Genomic DNA, 6,499 nt, shown 5'->3' on the forward strand with positions numbered 1-6,499 from the left:
TAATGGGCATAACTCTTCATCTACATGCCTTTTGAATTTTCATTAAAACTAAACTTCATAAAATTCTATTTTTTCGTAATACTAATTATTCTCCCTTTAATTGTCCTTCCCTACAGAAATCACGTGAGAAAGGAGGGGGCATTACATTGTTTTGTAAAAATGTCACCTACTTAATCATTGTATTGTGGTTTATCATAATTTCTAAATTGTAGATCTAGGATCCATCTCACAACCAACATTGTAATGTCCCCTAATTAGTTATACTTTGAATTAACCTAAATTTGCCCAAATCTAAAATAGGTAATAAAGTTTATGGGAGTACCTTTGTATACTGGTTTCCATTAGTATTATATTTGTTAGATAAAATCAAGATTATAGGTTTGTTGTCATTCTTTATTATCCAATTCTTCGTGCACTAGGGTAGGCTAGCTAGATAGGGTGCCCAAGAGACCCTCCATCCTAGGCCCAAGAGCAGATGCTACATCCCTCTTGGCTCCATGTGGTGGGTGTTAAGCATCCATCAAGGAGTGGCATACCTAGTGAGGTGTCCTATTGTCGTTCCCCCTCATCACAACCACCTCCCCTCTTAAGCCCAAGAGCAGATGCTACACCCCTCTTGGCCAATGTGGCAGGGTTTAGGCATCCACTATGGAGTGATGTACTTAAGAGAGAGTCCCAAATATACAATGAACCATTTCTGATATTCCAATGAAGTTATATTCGTTATTTGCTGTGAATTCAATCTGCTTTCTTTTTGTTTCCCTCCTTCAGTCTCATTCATTTATCAAATCCCCATGCATACCACCAAGAACAAGTATGTCACTGCCTGTAACTTAATAATAGTTGTGATCTGATCTGATAGATGTTCTCATTGGATGCTTTGATTCCTTTCCTTTATATCTCTCAATGTGAGGGAGGGGTCACACCTCTTCATCATGTATGCCCTTTGGCAACAGACACACCCTTTCATCATTAGCACACTTTAAAAGAGTGCAACACTTAATTATTTCTGCCCTTTGAAAGGGACACAACCTTTCACTATTGGCAATTGACACTCATCTGGTGATTTCAGGAGACTTCCAATGGTTGATTATTTGTTTAGGTTTGTCATTGATGTCAACTCTTCATGGTGATTCGATCTAACAGTCGTGACTTAGCTTATCCGGAAGGTGGAGGTAACTGGTGTTGATTTTAGACTTTCAGATTAATATAATACTCAGAAAATAGAAATCTATCTTAATTTTCAGATTAATGTTGATTGTTGTTAGTGTTAGGATTTTCCAGAATTAAGCATAAGTAAAGAAAATGAACAGAATGAACTCACAACACACAAGTACCCTAGGAAAACCTCCTAGGAGGAAAAACCCAGCAAGAAAGATCCTCGGATCTGATTATGTATTGAGCATAATGTCCTGATTACAACACTTATCTCTAATTGCTGTCCAAATAGCAAGATCCCAAGGTGATGAAGAATGATGCCCTAGCTGTTAGATGACCAAGAACCTAATCAGCAGAAGATGACTTCAACAGGCTGAAGCAGCATTATAACCAAATGTCCTTGGAGTTCGTCAAAGAGCAGATTCGCCAAGTGTAGAAGGGCAGATTGCATCTAGGAGCAGAGCAGATCGCATTTGCTGATGATGTATGTAATAATGAAATTGAATTACTTCATCTTGAAGTACACATATATATACCTTTCTCTTGGCAGTAGACCTCTAGGTCGGCTTGCAATAATATATTATTTATTAATTACCTTTTCCTTAACATGTTTCATTTAGGTGAGAGGCATATTATAAGGCGTGAGTTATAGGGTCGGCCCTATAGGAGAGTGGCATGTGAGAGGAGCCCAGCCCTAAAGGGTACATGTTACCCTTTCAAGGTAAAAGGGCCCAGCCCTTAAGGGTGGATTCCAATGTTGCGTTAGGCAATTGGAATCCGCTCTTCACCCTAATTAAAACTAACAACCGGTAGATAGTTAACCGGCAAAACAGGGCAAAACATGGTATTTTGGTAATGTGTTGATCCGGAATCATCTCCGATGTTTGCAGTGTTTGTGGTGATTATTTTTGTGATCTCAATGTTTGGTAGGACCTTTAGGAAGCGTGTGGTTGCAATATTTTAGTCCAGTGCTATGGTGTGTTTGAGATTGGAGCCGACTTCATCTACACGTTACAGCCATTAAGGCCGACTTGAAGGAGATTATTTTTGTTGTGAGACCGGATATATAAGATCATTGTAGCGGTTGATTTTCGGGATATGATGATGTGTTAAGTGTTTTGTGATCAGTTTTGGTGCGATTGAGCAAAGTTTCACGTGCGCATTTTGCTTTCAGATCAACCGGTAGCTAACTGAGACCGGAATAGGGTAATCAGCAAAGCAGAGACAATCAGTGATACAGAGCCTAACCGGAACTCAATTTTGCATAGTCAAATGCTATTTATGAGTTCATTCCATTGTACATTCTCATTGTAATCGAATTGTAAGGCAGTGAGCCTTCCCTGAAGGTTGTAGCCTTCCGAGCAATTGTAATTGAGCAGTGAGCTCTAGGCAGTGAGCCTGAATGCAAGTGCATTCCCCATCTATGTAATATTTACGTACTCCTGGCCATAGTATATAAATATTGTGGGTTCCAGCCCCACCGTGGTTTTTCCCTTTCCGGGTTTCCATGTAAAAATTCTGGTGTTGTGGATTTGTGCTTTTATTGTTGCATGTTTATGTTCATATTTGTTATGCATTGTTAACCGGTGGATAAAGAATAAGTTTGCAGTTTTAATTTCCGGTAGATCACTGATTCACCCCCCCCCCTCTCAGTGATCCCTGATTTTTTATTTAAATCAGATATGCACCTCTGATTCTCAAATTATTCCCTTCTCAAATGAGGTTCTCTTCTCCCTTTTATATCTCTTGTTTGAGGGAGTCACAGCTTTTCATTCCATGTTTACACTCAATGATGGATACCAAATATTGGCCAATAGAACAACCTCTTACCCACCACCAAGGCACTATGGCATCCAATCTACACTAGCTTTTCATTGAAATCAAAAATCTTCTCGAGGTATTATATTGCTTCCATAAGTTCTCCAACTGCAATGATTTAATGGTTCTCATTAGTCTTCGCAAATTTCCACACCTGGAGGACCATTGGACAAGCACAATAAACTAGAAGGGAATCACTTGTTAGGGTATGGTTCTTTTCCAAGTTGTTAAGATAAATGGCAAATGCTTTCAAATCTGAAGATAGTCCATCGTATCCAAAGATATGTAAGAGTGGGTAAGCTAATTTACCAAGTGCTTGCAAGGTTACTTCTCCGAAGTGTTCTTCTAAAATACAAATAGAGTTTTGGGGCCTATTTGGAGAGATTGAAGATGGACTAATAGGAAAATTTCTTTCTTAATGCAATTAATGTTTTGTATAAAGACACACCTTTCATTATTTCTAACAAAGGCCCAAGATTTGATGATTCATGGTTGCATAAGTGCCAAGTATAGAAGACTAGAGGAAGACTAGAGAGTAAAAATGTTATAAGAAAAAAGTATTAAGTTGAATGCTGCTCCATTAGAGCTCATCAGTCAAGATAAGACTAAAGAAGCCAAGGTTCACAAACATTACCTATGTTAAATGAAACCAAGAAGAACTAATGCTGTGCACCTTTTTGCGTTGAAAAGCAACTAAAACCCTTTGAGGGTGCATAAGAAGCAGAATATAGGAGACTCTCTGTGTGCTTCACTGCTTTGCGATGGAAAACAACACTAAGAGAAGAAACTTGGATGAATAAAGACCACAAAAGACAAATGCCAAACTGTGCAATTTATTCACATACAAAAGGTTTGAACCAAATTTTTAGAGAGAAATTTTATTTGTGGTTACAAAAACTAATACTTCAAGGATAGACCTGTCGGACACAGTCATGTCTAGAATTGCTTCTAAATGGATGTTGTATCATTGCAAATTAAAGCAAAAACAGAGATGCTAGCTCTATTTCTCTATGAGAAGATGATCTCTCAAATGTAGCCCCCCTATCTAGTATTTTTGTTGAGGCAGTAAAGACAGGTGGTTTCAAAAAAGAATGTAATAATATCAAAAGCATGTTGGTACCTAATTGTATCACTTTGTCCTAACCAAATAATCAATCAAGTAACCAACATGTGAGAGGATGTATCCATATGGAAAACCAAATGAAAAACCAAGCTGTTTGTCACTTATCAACACATCTTTAAAATTGAAGTCATCTTGTATCACTTCAATCCCTGGCCTTATGACATTTGGTCTTTAAAGTACAAGGTAACCATGAAAAAATGTGTTGTATGATATACAAGGTTTGTAAGGAGGAATGTAACAAGTTTAACATCGAAACATGGTTTAATCTCTGCTAAAATATGTTGTACTGAAGAATGCAATAAGTTTAACATGAAAAGATGGTTCGAACTCTACTAATCACTCTATGTAAACACAGTTCTGGCAAACATAGCATTTACAGGATCAGCAGTAGCTGGCATCGATCCAATAGTAAGTAATTCTGTCAGGAAAATTGTCCCAAAAATAAAATCAAGAATAAGGAAAACAAAATTAAAACCACCAAATAAATGTAAATTCATTTCATAGTTCAAAATATCTCTACGTGAAGAAACAAATAGGATCTAACACTAGGTATAACAGCAATATTCAAACATGAAAACGGCCATAGATAAAATCACAAAAACCATATCATCGTTTAACAGATAACACCAGAATTGTTTTAGAATGAAATAAAACACAACGGAAAATCGTCCGGAAGCATACAGATTCCAGAAAAACCCTCACGAAACCATGGCAAGTTACTTACCTCTTCACAGATAGTGCCGTGCTGTCAACGATGCCGATGAGAGGAAAATGGGCAGAGCGTACGGGAGAAATACCACAAAACCCTACTACAGCAGAATTTTTTTCATAAATTAGACAGAACAAAACCACTCTTCCTACCGCTGCTGCTTCAATCCATTTTCAGTTAGCGAAAAGTAGACCTAAAAATATCAAGGTTTTAGAGCTTTCTAAATTCTTGAGGTCGAGACAAGATTTAATATTTGATTATTTTTTCTAGCTAGTTCGCCGAAGGCGTTTCTTATCTGAAAGAGACGAGCTGATTTTACCATCCAACGGCAGATAATCTCGCAGAAGAGAAGCAAGACGATTGAAAACATACCGCAAATGTCAATAGCATCTTTTTTTTTAACCGCGTCAATCGCGTTAAAATCGCGTTAAAATCTCCATTGGCAGGCAGGTTTCGGGAATCGGAATGAAATGTTTAGTTTTGCAGAGACTGTCCAACTTTTCCTTGTCCACATAACGGACAATGATTTGCCTAATGAATCGTAGGGTTTAAAATAAGTAATTCCTCACATAATAAAGTTTGACCTTATTAATTACTTGAAAACGTTTCTCCTTCCTTCGTCTCACTCCCTACCACAAGTCATTGTTGGCTTATTTTATTTTGTCTTTATTTGCTATTTTTTTCCTTTATTTAATTAATAATTCTTTCTTTTATTTTCTTCATTTATTTTTTAAACAAAGACCATTACATAATTATATTTTGTGAATCATAATATGTGTAAGCTCTCGATTATCAATATTTAAAATAGTAGTTTGTTTAATGTTTTTACATTCATTTTAAATTAATACTATAGTTCTATTTATATGCAATATATTGTATACTATAAATTATTAAATATAAATATAATATAGGGTATAATGAATTTTTTTAATTATATTAAATTACATTATATAATATTTGATTTATTTTTTATATAATTATATTTTATATTAGATATATTATAAATTAAAAAACTATTTTCAAAATAATATTATTGTTATATTTATTATTATATTTTATAGTTTATAATATTTTTTATGTTATATAAATTAAAAAAATATTATCTGTTATGTTTATATTTAATATATATGATTATAATATATAATTTATAGTAATAAATATAATGTACATGTTTTTAAATAATATATATAGATAATACTAAATGTATAATGTATTTATTATTTTAATTAGTATTATATGTAAAAAGTTAATATATTATTCTTATCAAAATAAATTTATACTTACAAATATATTATATAGAACATAAATTGTAATAAATATACGAATGATATTAATTATGTATATAAGAGAAATAAATATTAAACATATAATATATCTTATATAAATAAAATATAAAATAAATTGATTAGACAACCCATTGATTACCATATTTGACTATAATGTAATAAATTTTTAATTTGTCCCATGTTTTGTGAAAAATTCTAAGAAGAAGTTGCATGTAAAATCATACTATCAAACAATATTAAAATGTGAATGTGTGGTGACATCTCTTTTAATTATGTTTTGATAAAAATATCAATCATATTGCTCATCCATTTTGATAGATGAAAATGAATAGAGTTATCAAAGTGAAAAAACTCTTTTGCCATATGTGTAAAAATCAACCACTATCTACCTCTCTATATCCCCCT

The 6,499-nt window shown here is 34.1% G+C and overlaps 1 protein-coding gene across 6 annotated transcripts in view; it reads right to left on the reverse strand.

Annotated features, from left to right (window-relative positions):
* The window catches only part of LOC131030328 (ATP-dependent RNA helicase DEAH13), a 68,629-nt gene extending 63,291 nt beyond the window's left edge, over positions 1–5,338 (reverse strand). For 3 of the 6 annotated variants that reach the window (XR_009372587.1, XR_009372586.1, XM_057961066.2), the window contains exon 1: positions 4,824–5,338. The gene's annotated coding sequence lies outside the window, so the exon portion shown is untranslated. The remainder of the gene's footprint in view (positions 1–4,823) is intronic. The other 3 variants (XR_009372590.1, XR_009372588.1, XR_009372589.1) reach the window with 3 other exon arrangements.
* Between the last annotated feature and the right edge of the window lie 1,161 nt (positions 5,339–6,499).

This window comes from Cryptomeria japonica, chromosome 1 (genome assembly GCF_030272615.1).
Source record: "Cryptomeria japonica chromosome 1, Sugi_1.0, whole genome shotgun sequence".
NCBI lineage: Eukaryota > Viridiplantae > Streptophyta > Pinopsida > Cupressales > Cupressaceae > Cryptomeria > Cryptomeria japonica.